General features: G+C 35.8%; 1 pseudogene; it reads left to right on the plus strand.

Annotated features, from left to right (window-relative positions):
• The first annotated feature begins 15,256 nt into the window (after positions 1 to 15,256).
• Positions 15,257 to 15,381, plus strand: LOC115031010 (annotated as a pseudogene).
• The last annotated feature ends 271 nt before the right edge of the window (positions 15,382 to 15,652 follow it).

Raw genomic sequence — 15,652 nt, forward strand, 5'->3', positions numbered from 1 at the left:
GAAATTGGGACAATTTTTCTTTCTTGGCCAGAAATCAGCTGATTCTGAAAATCCTGTGAGAAGACTTGTCAAGAAATTAAGTCAAGCATGCAGTTCATGGTAGTGTGGGAAAGGAGAAGAGAGCCCTTGCCTTTTTTTTTTTTTTTTTTCCTTTTGAGACCCGGTTTCTCTGTGTAGCCCTGGCTGTTCTGGAACTCACTTTGTAGACGAGGCTGGCCTCGAACTCAGAAATCTGCCTGCCTCTGCCTCCCGAGTGCTGGGATTAAAGGCGTGCACCACCACGCCCAGCTACCACATTTTCTGTATCCATTCCTCTGTTGAGGGACATCTGGGTTCTTTCCAGCCTCTGGCTATTATAAATAAGGCTGCTATGAACAAATGGAGCATGTGTTCTTGTTATATATTTGAGCATCTGTTCGGCATATGCCCAGGAGTGGTATAGCTGGGTCCTCAAGTAGGACTAATTCCAATTTTCTGAGGAATCTCCAGATTGATTTCCAGAGTGGTTGTATCAGTTTGTAATCCCACCAGCAATGTAGAAGTGTTCCTTTCTCCACATCCTCGCCAACATGTGTTGTTACCTGAGGTTTTGATCTTAGCCATTCTGATCAGTGTAAGATAGAATCTCAGGGTTGTTTTGATTTACATTTCTCTGATCTCTAAGGACTTTGAACATTTCTTTAGGTGCTTCTCATCCATTCAAGATTTCTCTGTTGTGAATTCTCAGTTTAGATCTATGCTCTATGCTCCATTTTTGCTTGGATTGTTTTGGGTTTTGTTTTGTTTTGTTTTGTTTTGTTTTGTTTTGTTTTGGTTTGGTTTGGTTTGGTTTGGTTTGGTTTGTTTTTGTTTTTTTTTTTTTTTTTGGTGGTTAGCTTTTTGAATTCTTTATATATTTTGGATATTAGCCGTCTAGATGAGATGTGGGGTTAGTGAAAAGTTTTTTTTTTTTTCCCAATCTGTAGGTTGTCTTATTGACTATGTCCTTTGCCTTACAGAAACTTTCCAGTTCATGAGGTCTCATTTATGAATTCTTGATCTTAGAGTGTGAGCCATTGGAGTTCTATTTAGGAAAGCTCCCCCTGTGCCAATGAGTTTAATGCTCTTTCCCACTTTCTCTTCTATTATATTCAGTGTATCTGGTTTTATGTTCAGGTTCTTGATCCACTTGGACTTGAGCTTTGGGCAAGGTGACAAATATGGGTTTGTTTTCATTTTTCTACAGTCAGCCAGTTAGACCAGCACCATTTATTGAAGATGCTTTCTTTTTTTCCATTGTATATTTTTAGCTTCTTTGTCAAAGATCAAGTGTCCTTGAGTGTGTGGTTTTATTTCTGGGTCTTTAATTCTATTCCATTGTTCAAGGAGATTCCTAGGTTGAGAATTCTTTGTTTAGCTCTGTTTCCCATTTATTTATAGCATTATTTGATTCTCTGGAGTCTACCTTCTTGAGTTCTTTGTATATTTTGGATATCAGCTCTCTATCAGATTTAGGGTTGGTAAAGATCTTTTCAAAATTTGTGGGTTGCTGTTTGTCCTATTGACAGTGTTCTTTGCCTTACAGAAGCTTTTCAATTTTATGAGATCCCATTTGTCTATAGTTGATCTTAGAACATGAATCAATGGTGTTCTGTTCAGGAAAATTTTCCCTGTGCAGATGTATTTGAGGCTCTTTCCGACTTTCTTTCTTGTTAGATTCAGTGTATCTGGAGGTCCTTGATCAACTTGGACTTGAGCTTTGCACAAGGAGATAAGAATGAACCAATTTGCATTCTTCTACATGCTGACCTCCAGTTGAACCAACACCATTTGTTGAAAATGTCACTGGATGTCTTTGGCTTCTTTGTCAAAGATCAGGTGACCATAGGTGTTTGAGTCTAATTCACCGTCATCCATTCTATTCCATTGATCTACCTGTCTAACTCTGTTCCAACAGCATGAGGAATTTGTCACTATTGCTCTATAGTATAGCTTGAGGACAGGGATGGAGTCCCCCAGAAGTTCTCTCATTATTGAGGATGGTTTTTACTATTCTGGGTTTTTTGTTACTCCAGATGAATTTGAGAATTGCTCTTTCTATCTCTGTGAAGAGTTGACTTGGAATTTTGATGAGGATTGCATTGAATTTGTAGATTGCTTTTGGTAAGATGGCCATTTTTACTATGTTAATCCTGTTAATCTATGAGGTCACATCTGGAGGATCGATAGAGGAACAAGGAAGAAAGGAAGATTTTACCACTTGAGAGAGTTTTAAGAGAAACATAAAATCACCTGAAGGCTTTCACCCTGGATAACCCTGGCCTTGTCCATGACCAAAGTGAAACCAAATTTTGCTATGAATATAAACCACATAGTGAAAACAAGAAGGGCTTGTAGGTAATAAGTATAGAGGCCACCAAATTCACACTATGTCATTGCCATGTGAGAAGGGATATCCATGGGCCTTGACACAGTAGAATGCTCATATGCTGTTTTCTGTAGCTGCTACTTAGCTGCCACCACCCAGAAATAGTATAGTTTGTTTCATAGAAAACTTTATCTCATCATTATTACCAGAGTACATATCTTGGCATCTTCACACTCTCACAATACCATGATAATTTCTGAAAATGATCGATTCTATTACAGGATACTAAATAGCTCCTGCTATACCCCAAAGACTAGAATAAACACTGGCACAGAGTTGTGAATAAAATAACAGTCTTCCTCCACTGAGCTTAACACTATTAACATATACAATCTATATCAAAATAATCTGATCAAGTGGTCAAAATATCCAATAGGATAAGCAAAATGAAGAAACGCTAATAAAGGTAAATTGAACATAGTCAGGGAAGTTCTACTCAGGAGACAAGTTGAGACTCTAGAAAGATCTTTTGCTAATAAATGTAAAAAGAGTATAACTTGATTCTCAACACTTGACCACTTTTTTATTTTCTAAACTGAGCTCAGTTTGCTTTTGACAGCCTTCTTGTCTTTCCTGACTTCTAAACATGTAGTAGTAAGATTCAATCTTAGTCATCTCGTAGGGGCTCTTTCCCACTCCATTAAATCAACAAGATTCTGCAATTATTAACTTTGGAAGTTTGAATTTCTACATGATAGATCACACACAGATATTAACTGACCTATGCAACATGGGACACAGTAACGCATGAGCATGTGATCTGTATGCTCTGGACAAACTACCCTTCTTATTTTTGTGATTCCCAATGTTCTACTAAGTACATTTTAGTGCCTAAAACTATACATGTCCTCCCATCATTCCACAGTCAAGGTAGAAGTAGTATACGCTATTCAAAATTGTAGTGCCAAAGGAATTGTACATCCTATCCTGGTTTTGTTTGTTTGTTTTAATTTTTCTATTCAACCAGTATCAGGCAGCCCAAATAATCTATTATGGCTTTTATTCATTTCATGAGAGTAATTGGGGCTGGGATGGACTCTCTAAAGTCTATCCTCTTACTCTACACTAATAGGTGATAGGAGGAAACTATGGTCATTATTAAAAACTGGTTACCTGTCAAAAATAAGCTAAAGGAATTTAATTTGCATCTTCAATCTTTTGATGACATTACACATGTTGAAATTGAGGATCTGATTATCAGACATTAATATATTTACTGCCTATTTTTGTGTCAACTTGACACAAGCCAAAGTTATCTGAGAGGAAGGAAGCTCAAATAAGAAATTTTTTCCATACGATCAGGCTGTAAGCTGCATAGTAGAATATTTTGTTATTTTGTAATTGATGGTCAAGGGAAAAACCTATTGTGGGTGGTCCTGGACTGTTGGTCCTGGGTTCTATGAGAAAGCAATCAAGCAAGCTAGGAGGAGCAGGCCATTGAGCAGCACCCCTCCATGGCCTCTGCATCAGCTCTTGCCTCTAGATTTCTTCCCATTAGAGTTCCTGTCCTGATTTAATTCAGTGGTTGATTATAATGGGCAAGTGTAAAACAAATAAACCTTTTCATCCCAAAGTTGCTATGGTCATGATGGTCACAGCAATAGTAACCATCATTAGAACACCATGTGTCTTAGAAACTTGAGTTATTTCATTGATTTGAGCAGGTTGGCCCTGTCTTTGCTTGCCCCCTACATTGTTGGGGCCAAGAGAGAAGGAGAAGAAGATGACAGTATGTGATGGATAGTGATCACTTATTCAAGTAGCTGGAAATCAAAAACAAAGAGATAGGAGGAGTCAAGATCTGCATATCTCTCTAAAGCCATGCCCTCAATAACTTATATATATATATATATATAGATATAGATATAGATATAGATATAGATATAGATATAGATATAGATATAGATATAGATATAGATATAGATATAGATATAGATATAGATATATTTCTACTAGGGACAACATCCTTGGATTTCCTGTATCTCACAGCAGTGATATAATCTGGCACCTAAATCTTTGATGCCTGAGCCCACAGAAGATACTAAAATGTAAATCCTAACTATATGCTTGTGGTATAACAGATAATCCCCATGGAAGACTACAACAAAGCATTAGTCATATATATTTGCTTTCAGAATAAGTTAACTTGTATTAGAAGTCTTTCTAAAAGCTAACTATTTAAGAATAAAGAATTAAGTTATCAAAGTGTTTCAATATTCTGACTAAGTAGGGAAGTAGAAAGTACCAACAGAGCTAAGTAAATGGTCTTTAAGCATGCTCAAAAAGAACAATGCTTGATGTTTTAGGCAGGTTCTTTGCAAGGAAGATGGTTAAAATTATAACAGCTTACTGTAGATTTGTTTATACATAGTCTAAGATAGAGTATGGTAAGGGCATACATAGTTCTGAAAAGATTAATGACATAACATACCTCTCTATCTCAGACTACATCCAATTAACACTCCCATCCCCACCACATGCCACACACAGAAACACACAGGAAATGACTATAAGGTTCTTGCAGTGTCACAGAGACAAGGCTGTCATGGAAACATGCTGTTGTGATCCAGAAAGAGGTCCTGCTGATGATGATAGATTTCTTCTAATGCAAACTTGTGAATAATAGTTGATGTGATAGCTAAAAAGAAAAGGCCTTGACATGACAGTTTAAACACAGAACTGTCTAACAAATTGCATTTATGCTACTCAAACAATGTCCCTCAGTCGCTTTTTGAAAATTATTGCTCCTTGAAAACTAATATAGAGGTGTTGTTCCTAATATCATGCCTGATAAGTTCCTGAAAGCATGGTAGTATACTGTGTTCCTGGGTTTTATGTTTTAAAACAAATAGTGTTTTTAAACCATTTGACCCAGAAACCAATTTGTATCCCTTTGGTAATCATATGACTCTAGCTGGAAATGCATGCCACATGAGAAAGAAAAATGTCTGGCTCTTATGGAGGAAAATTGGTTACCATCTCTTCCACTAAAGAAAGGCATAGTTAGTCACAGTACATATGAATGAAGAAAGCTGAGCTTTCAGAGTTATTAAAAACATGCATTTTCTTTGTCTCAAGTATTTATTGAATAAATTAAATACTTAGGCCTATAAAAAATAAAGTACTGGTGGCAGCTTATTAAGACTGTTGATGACATACTGCTGGTAAATAATGAGCAAATAGTTCAATTGTTCTTAAGTTCAACTCTTCAGGCATAATCTTCATACATTTCTTATTTCATTTATTATATTTTATCTATATTGGTGTTTTCCCCACATACATGTCTATGCACTGTGTGAGTCTGATGTCTGTGAATACCACAAGAGGATATTGAATATCTATAAATTGGAGCCACCACATGGTTGCTGAGAATCAAAGCAGGTTTGTCTGGAAGAGTGACCAGTGTTCCTAACTACAGGGCCATCTCTCTTGCCCCTAATTTTATATTTTTATGTATCCCAAGATCTATATTTTTCAACCAAGGTTAGAAATTACACAATAATCCCAAATATTTACATAGTCAAATATTCATCAATAGAAAAATTGATTGATATACTGTAATAAAAGTTCTGATAAGATACTTCCTTGCATTGGAGCTGAGATAAGGCAATAAGTTGGGGATGGAGCTTAGGAGAGCTTAGGAGAGGATATGTCTGGAGTACAAAGGTCTTTCTGCTCAGAGATAGCACCAAGGGAACCAGGAATGCTAAATATGCAGATTTTCTCTCCAACAAAAAAGATCTATAACCCATTTTCTGTCAAAAAATGCAGAATTGATGGATATATTGTAATATGTCAATGGAATACAAATCTAATAATCCCCATTAAAAATCAACTTTAATGAAACCACATGGACTACTGTCAAAACCATTATATTAATCAAAATAGAAAAAAATTCAAATCTATGATGTACACATTTATCATATATGATACATGGTTACCTTTATTTGAAGTTCTACTCTAGGAAACAGTAACAGATGTACTAGAATGAAAAAGAGTGATAGCTATAAGATGGTGTATTGAGAGCAAAGGGTTATTGGGTTATTAGATGATAGGAACAGCCAGAGGTTGATGTCAACCTTTGTCTTTCTGTGTGCTTAAGAAGTATTCATTTTATTGTATAAAATGTTGAATTTTTGTAAGAAGATAGCCCCACTGAAGAGATATGAGCATGAGCCATGAAACATGCTATTTTCCTGGTAGGATGTAGTTTTAGTTAAAAATAACCTTTCTTCCTAAAATAAAATACTCTATTTTGCTATTACAATAGCAGTGAAGAGGACATTGACAGACCAGGCCAGAATATGCTAGAGGCTACCAAGCCACAGACTAGAAAAAGGTCTCACTAAGTTAACAAACAAAACAGGCACACATTCTGTGCAAATGGATGAGGTGGGCCACTCCAAAGGCTCTACACAAAATGAACTTTGAACAGTTGGACATTTTACATCAAAGGATACCTGAAATTACAATTCATGTGGTGTAATAGGAAAGCAATGTTTCAACAGAAAATTGCATTTGATAGGATCTCATGGACCTCAAAAGAAGAGAAGTTGATTCAGTATGTGCAGTGCAAGAAAAATGAAGGTCCAGTCTTGTCCAGAGCGTTAAAGGACTCAGCTTTAAAGATAAGGATAATTGTTGGTCCTCAACAAGACAGAATTGTGACTTGTGAGTAAATTTATGTTCATGTGAATAAAACATAAGCATAAATTTATCATAATAAACATTTAGTTTTACATTCTTTCTATAGATCCATTCTATTTAAATGAATGCCTTTCATCTTTTATATAATAAAAGAATCTCTGTAGTGATTATTGCAGATATACATAAATTGAGTGTTCTCTTTTAATGTTAATTATCAAAAACAACTCTTTACATCACAAAACACAGTGATAGTATAATGCTTACTCTCTGAAATAGCTAATTGTTGGGGCAGACCTGAAGCTCAACAAGACTTGTAATCTAGAAAAGACTTAGCTATTCACCAAAATTTGATAAGAGGGATGTGATGTTCATAACAAAATAAGGTCCAAATTTAAATGTGTTTTGATGGCTGACTGTAGGAAAAATAAGACAGAGGGTGAAAGAAAAGAAAATTTATTATATAGTTCTATCAGGTTAAATTAAAGCAAAAACTCATTCAAAACACAAATACATGAATATGATCTTTGTATCAAGGGTAAGCTTAAAATCAATGTGCTGTCCTATGATCTTAATATTGTCTAGATAGCATAAATTGAAAATTGATTAACGTCTTATATAACAAACAGACATAAAGTCATAGTAATACTTTCTAGTGAAGTTGGTAGTCTGTAGCTCAAAGGTGAGATTCCAGAATGAACCTGAAAGTATTATTATTACTTTGCATTTGTTTATCCATTGCTTTTGTTTCTGTTGAACTTTGATCACTATAAGGTTTGAATTGGTTACTGAATTGGTTACTCAACTCCATGTGAAAATTACTATTCATGTGATAGAAAAAAGGAAAGATGAGGTATCAAAAAGACATACTAGTGGCCATTTCTTTTTACAGAAAATAGCTGAATGTATCTTGGTCAAAGTAATGGTTCTTAGTATTCCCAAATAGTACCTAGAAATCCTTATATAAGTGTCTTCATAGAGGTTGTTTTAAAGTCCTTTTCTTGTGCTTCAGCTGTGTTGGAATACTCAAGGCCTGCTCTGGTAGGGTTACTGGGCTCTAGTGGAGACATATTGTCCTGGGTGCTATTGATTATGTTTTTATGCTGGTGTCTAGTCATCTGAAATTGGGAAGGTTATAGCTCTAATTGTTGATATCTGGTTTTGGCAATGTGGGGAGGGAACTTTGTTCCTTTGTTTATGTCTCTTTTCTGGATGTTAGAAGAATATGCTGCCTGTGGATTGCCTGATAGGACATCTGTGTGAACCTGATAGGTATGGCCACTGGAGGTTCCAATAAGATGTGTTTCCGAATATTGGGGTTGGCACTTAGGAATAAGGATAGGCCAAGGTTATGAGGGATTTCAAAGGAGGAAGAAAAGCAGTGTTTCATCAGAATCTGCTGATTTAGTTTCCTTAGAAAGGGGTAGAAAGTAATGACAGAATGCAGAGCTGGGGATGAGAAAGGCAGATTAGACTAGGCAGAATGGAAGGAGAAGTAAAACTCGACTTACCAAATTTAAATCAAGATCAGATCATTTGAAAAGACCTGTAACCCCTGGCAAAAAGAAAGTCACTCAAAGTATCCCAAAGCAAACAGAACCCAGAGCCAGATGGGCTCAGCACAGAATTTCACCAGACTTTGAAAGAATTGTTAATGCTAGTACTGCACAAATTATATCACAGATTAAAAACAGAAGGAACATTACCCAATTCATTTTATGAGACCACTCTTAACTCTCATAACAAACCACATGAAGATTTAACAAAGAAAGAAAATTACAGACCAATTTCCCTTATGAACATGCATGCAAAATTTCTCCAGGAAATACTTGCAAATTGAGCCCTCAAACACACTGAAAAGATCATCTACCATTAGCAAATAGGCTTCATCCCAGAGGTACAGGGATGGCTCAATATACAGAATCAATACATGAAATCCCCTATGTAAACAAACTGAAAGGGAAAAAAGTACATGACCATCTCCTTAAGGCAGAAAAGGCCTTTGACAAAATCCAATATCCCTTCATGATATAAGTCATGGAGAGAATAAGGTTACAAGGGACATGCCTGATTATAATGAAGGTAGTTTACAACAAGCCCATAGCCAACATCAATTTAAATGTAGAGAAACTTATGGCAAATCCATTAAAATCTAGAACAAGAAAAGGTCGTTGACTCGCTCCATACCTCTTCACCATAGTACCTGAAGCTGCACCTGAAGCAATAAAACAACTGAAGAAAATCAAGGAGACACAAATATGAAATGAAGAAGTCAAAGTATCTTTATTTCAAGATGGTATAATAATATACATAAGTGACCCTAAGAATTCACCCAGAACAGTCCTACAACTGATAACATGTTCAGCAAAGTAGCAGGATACAAAAGCAACTCATAAAAATAAAGATTCCCTCCTATATACAAATGACAACGGGGCTAAGGAAGAGATCAGGGAAACAACACCTTTCAAAATAGCCTCAAATAATATAAAATATTTTGATATAACTTTAACTTAACAATTGAATGACTGTATGATAAAAAAAAAGTCAAGCCTTTCGAGAAAAATATTGAAGAAGATATCAGAAAATGGAAAGATGTCCCATGCTCATACATGGGTATGATTAATAAGGTAAATATGGTCATCCTACAATAAGCAATATACAGGTTCTATACAATCCTCACCAAAAATCTAAGACAGTTCTTCACAGATCTTGATTGGACTATTCTGTTTCATATGGAAATTCGGAAACCCAAAAGGATAAGAATGTCTTGAACAATTCAGAACAATAAAAGAATTGGTGGAGGTACCATAATTCCCAGTTCCAAATTGTACTACAAAGCTAATAAAAATAGCATAATATTGAGGAAAATACTGATTGATTGAATTGAATTGAAGACCAAGACATAAGTCTACACAAGTATAGATACCTGATTTTTTTTTTTTTTTTTTTTTTTAAATATTATAACAAAAAAAAAAAACACAAAAACAGACATATTGATCAATGGAATACAATTGAAGACCCGGATATAAATCTATACAGATATTTTTTTTTTTTTTGGTAAAGAAGCCAGAAATACACACTGGAAAAAGACAGCCTCTTTAACAATGGTGCTGTTCAAAGTGGATGTCTGCATGTAGGAAAGTGTTAATAGATCCATACTGTTCACCTTGCACTAAATGACTCCAAATGGATCAAAGACCAGAATATAAAACCAGATACACTCAACCTGATAAAAGAGAAAGTGGGGGATAGCCTTGAACTCACTGACACAGGAGAAGACTTTCTGAAAAGAACATCATTAGCTCAGGCACTAGCAGACAGTGTTAAACTGAAAATTTTCTGTAAGGCAAAGGACACCATCATTTCAACAAAGCAACAACCTATAAAATGGGAAAAAAATTTTACCAACTCTACATTTAATACAATACTGCAGGATATTTGATCACACTGTGAACCTTGAGATTGTGCTATTTACTGTGGGGGGGGGGTTGCGGGGGGGTAGCTATTCCTAGTTGTGTGCCTCAGCCCTTAGCATATACCATTAATCCCTTTGGCTAAAATACAGGCTTGCTCTTAGTACACATCCTTAATCACAAACAATGAAGGTAAATTTAATTTATAGATGGATGCATGTAGTTTTGAAATATATGTCTAATTGAGTGGCAAAGTGAAGAGTCAGAAAAAAAAATTGACAGATTAGGATATGCCCAACCCCCATGAGAAAAGAGAGGAAAGGAAAACTGCCTACTGGGCAGTGCAGAGAAAGAAGGCAGTTCTACTGGGAGAATTTTACAGAGACAGGTGTAACTGAGAACAGTCTGGACACAGGTGAACACAGAATAAGCCAGAGAATGAGAAGTAGTCAGAAGATTAGAACATATTACCAAAGTTAGATTGAGGTCAAGCAGAGCAATTCAGTAAGAAACTGAGAGAAACAAGTTTGACTCATCTTGGAGAGGAATTTGAGCCAAAATAGCTGAGTTGAGCCAGCCAGCCAGAGCTCAGAAAGAACTAGAAAGGGTGAGCTTATTTAACAGTAAGTCTCAGAGGCAGAAAATATTAGAGGCCTAGAAAAAATCATAGGGAGGGTAAAAGCTTCCAGGACAAGGCTTGGGCTAGCAGACTGAGACAGTGATCCTCCAAGACAAGTAAAATAGAATAAAATTTACACTTACATAAATGACTAATATCCAAAACATATAAAGAGCTGAAAAATGGTATATCAAAAAAAAATACCCTGTTAAAAAATGGTTACAGATCTAAGCAGAGAACTCTCAATAGAGAAAACTCAAATGGCTGAGAAGCACTTAAGTAATGTTCAATTTTCCTAGCCATCAGGGAAATGAGATATCAAAACTGCTTTGAGATTCTATCTTACATCTGTCAGAATGGTCATGATCAATAACACAAGTGATAACTCCTGCTGGCAAGAATGTGGAGCAAGGGGAACATTCATCCATTGGTGATGGGAATACAAACTTTTATAGCTACTGTAGAAATCAGTGTGGTGGTTCCTTAGAAAAATAATAATTGATCTACCTCAATACCACTCTTGCTCCTATTCCTAATGGACACTTCATCCTTCTTGAAGGACACTTGTTCAATCATGTTCATTGCTGCTCCATTCATAATAGACAGAAGTTGGAAATAACCTAGATATCCCTCAACTGACAAATGGATAAATAAAATATGCTATATTTATACAATGAACTATTTATTACTCAGTTGTTAAGAAAATGAAATCATGAAATTTGCAGAGAAATTAATGAAACTAGAAAATAAATCATTGTGAGTGTGGTAACCCAGACCCAGAAAGATAAATATGGTATCTATTTGCTTATGAATGCACAGTTATGTACGTTAGCTATTAAATAAATGATAACAAGCTACAATCCATAGCCCCAGAGAGGTCAAGTATAGAGAGAAGGAGAAATGCAATCAGAATATATTGTGTGAGAAAATAATCCATTTTAAATAAAAAAGAGGTACAGGAGTAACAAGCCTGTTAACCCCGGGGCAGCATATCACCTACAAAGTTCCCATGAGAGAAACCAATCATCTTGTATAATGAGAAAATAGTGTTTTTTAAAAGTCCACAAGTCTCAATGTTTTTCATAACTCTGTGACTTTGGGAATTCATCAGTGCTTTAGCCAGTGACTAACAGGAAAATGTGCTAAGCAATACATGAGCAGGGACCAGGTAGACAGCTCTTACACAATGACTTTCCTCTTATTTTCTGAAGAAATTAAAGCAAACGTAATATTCCTCAAGGCATAAATACTTGTTGAGAATACTTGGGATAACATAAAAATTCATAAAACAAAGCTTTTAAAAAAGGCATTTTTACAGGCTTGAGGGTAAGAGGGAGACTGTCAATTTTACTACCTCTTGAGACCTCCAGGGAAATTCTCTCTCTTCTCTTCTAGCCCCTGGTTGCTGCTAATAATTAGCTCTGTTTTGTTTTGTTCTCATACAATATATCTGGAAACATGTCTTCTGTGGGGTAGAAACTCTCCCACCATATCACGGTCTTCCATAAATATTAAGATGTCCTAGAGATACATTGTTCCACTAGTCTCTGCTTATACCGGCCTTTATCTTGTTTATTATCTAATGATATCTTTATGGACCTGACCTATCAGCAGACGGTAAAGACATCTACTTAACCTAATGTTAAAGAAAAATCTTAGGAATAATTTCCTTTTGGCGGCATCATCTCATCGCCATTAAGCAGGACAGAAAATGAGGTTGTGCTGTTGAGAAGAAAGGATACAGCTAAGCAAGCTTCCTGAGCACTGGTTGTCAAGTACCAAGGAGAAGGACAGTTTCTCCCATCATTTACACATAAATGTGGAACATTCACACATTTAGCTCTTGAAATTTAGTGTCACTTTCAGGGGAAAAAAAAAGATGGTGATGTGATCAAAGTAGGACACATATGTGAAACAAAATGGGGTGAAACTCCCTTACTTAGCAGATGGTTCAAAATGAAATTGCAAAGTGATACGCTGTGACATTTGAGTTTTAAAAAGAAAAAATAAGCAATAAAAGCTACAATCTAATTCATTACTAGTTGCCTTGAAATGTTCCTTTACACAGAATACAATAAGAGGCATAAATATCTGCTAAGTCACATTCATAGAGTCATATATAAAGGGTTTGATATTTTCTAAAGTAGTGATTGAAAATCTGAAATATCAGCTGTTCATTGTCCTTCTATAAAATCACTTGTAAAATTTTTCACAAAAACACTTCCTCATAAGATGTTTGGGAAGATATTCAAGTAGTTATAATAATGAAATGAAATAGTATGGCTCTGAACCCACATTCCCTTTAGCCAGTTAGAAAACACTGAATAAGGAAAACAAACAGAAACATCTTTCCTTCTTTTCATACAGCATCTCCAATCAATCAGTCAATCAATTAATCAATCAATCAATTACTTCAGCTATTATCTGTACCTCTGGTGAGTGATCTCCAACCCTCACAATTCTTTTAGTGTTCAAACTAGCAGCTGTACAAAAGCTAGCCTAGCCTCAGTATATCAGCAAGGAAATATTATAGTCATGCTACATTTTACATTATACGACATACCATAAGAAACTATGGTTATAATTATATGTACTACTATCATATGTAATGCTTAGAAATAACATGATTTATATTATAATCAAATATATTATAATTATATTATAAATCTCATTTTTTCTAATAAAATAAAACCTTAGAGCACAGAGAGGCACTTATTTAAAGCTATATTGAGATTCTATCTTACCCAGTCGGAATGTCTATTATCAAGACAAAACATGTACAACAAACATTTGTCACAGTGTGGATTGTGTACATACACTACCAGTTGGTAGAATGTAATCCCATCCAACAATTATGGAAACCAAAGAAACTAAAATAAGATCTATCGCAGGTCTGACCCTTCTGGATATGTCCTTGTATCACAAGTCAACACATCATAGAGACACTGGCACAGAAGTATTTACCACAGCGCTGTTCACAGTAGCTGAATATGGACTCTACCTAGGTGTTGCTCAATGTAGAGATAGGTAAAGAAAGATGTGGTATGCCAACATGATGAACTATTTTCAGACATAAATACCAACAGAATTATTTCAATGTAGGAATAAATTTAAATCTTTGAAATCAACCTGTTTGGGAAGGAAGTCTAGAATAAATGCACAGCACATCTATAGGGTGGGAGGGAAGCAACATGGCAGGGGGCTGGGAATAATACCTCTACGTGAGTTTAGTCAGCCTCAAACACAAATAGTGTGTGTTCCCTCTCCTCCATAAGATTATGAAGGCATCTATGACAAAAGTGGAGAAGTAATAATTATCTATTAGAAAATGGCCAAAGAGGAGATTAAAAGGAAAGTAGCAGAGTATGGGGCAAGATGTTCGGTACCATTATGTACTTGTATGAAAATGTTCTTATGTAACATGATGCCATGTACAGTGAATATAATCAGTGAGAACTAAATGAATAAAAGACCACCTTATCATGAGTAAAATATTTAACAGAACATGAAGCATATAGAACATGGGACATATGTAGAACACTCACCTAGTGTGAATGCATCTGTGTACACATGCATAAGTACAGGTGACATATACCATGTTGGAAGAACAAGAGAAGGCAATGATTGGTGACGGAGTAGAATGAACAGTAGATCCATTTCACACCTGAGTCATGAAAAGGGATATAATGTTCATGATCTTCCTAGTTTTAACTCAGTCACAAATATCTTTTATTGGGGGACAGTTTGTGATAGATAAGAGTATCAACATTTAATTGATAATAAAAGACCAGAATCTAAAGTGAAGCTGAACAGCTTCAGAATAACTATTCTAACTGGAGAATCTGGATCTAGAAGGTGAATCTTAAAATGCCTATGCTTTTGTTGGCTACAGGAATTATAATAATGACCATCATGGTTAAATTATAAATAATGTAATAAAAATTTTACCAGACATGATAATAACCTGTTACAATGTGCCTGGTTATTGCATGGACTTCATCACAGTGGTTAAAACATATTTACTGTGTGCATAGTGATATATGATAATTCCCTTTTTTTTTAACTGAAATGGTTTTTTTCAAAAAATATAATTTGAACATGTTTTTCTTTCCAAGATATGTTTCTCCTAGATTCTTTCTACTCACCCAACTTTTTAAAAGACAAACAAAACAAATTGTCCCAGAGGCACTGCAGATGTGGCTGCTATGTCACATGTGTATCAGTTGGTGACAGAAAAGAGTCTGTCTACTCTCAGTGTTCTGACTTATGAACATCTGGGTGATTAATAACCTAACATCCTCTTAATAAAGCTAGCCTGAGACAACTACTAGTCCAGCACCAGAAGGTCCAGACATGCATCTATCCTGAGATGACCAGCAATCCTATGCTAGGCAGGTCCAGATGATTTTCCAGGATGGGGAGACACCAACTGGTACCTCAGGTCCCAGGCAGGAGTGAGACTGAAACAATCATCAGGAGGGGCCCCTCTGGTGGGCAGGGAAAGCCATGATCCCCAAGTGACCACTAGACCTGGACAGGGAGCTAGCCTGAGATAATCACCTGTCCAGT

The sequence above is a fragment of the Mus caroli genome, chromosome 4, assembly GCF_900094665.2.
Source record: "Mus caroli chromosome 4, CAROLI_EIJ_v1.1, whole genome shotgun sequence".
NCBI lineage: Eukaryota > Metazoa > Chordata > Mammalia > Rodentia > Muridae > Mus > Mus caroli.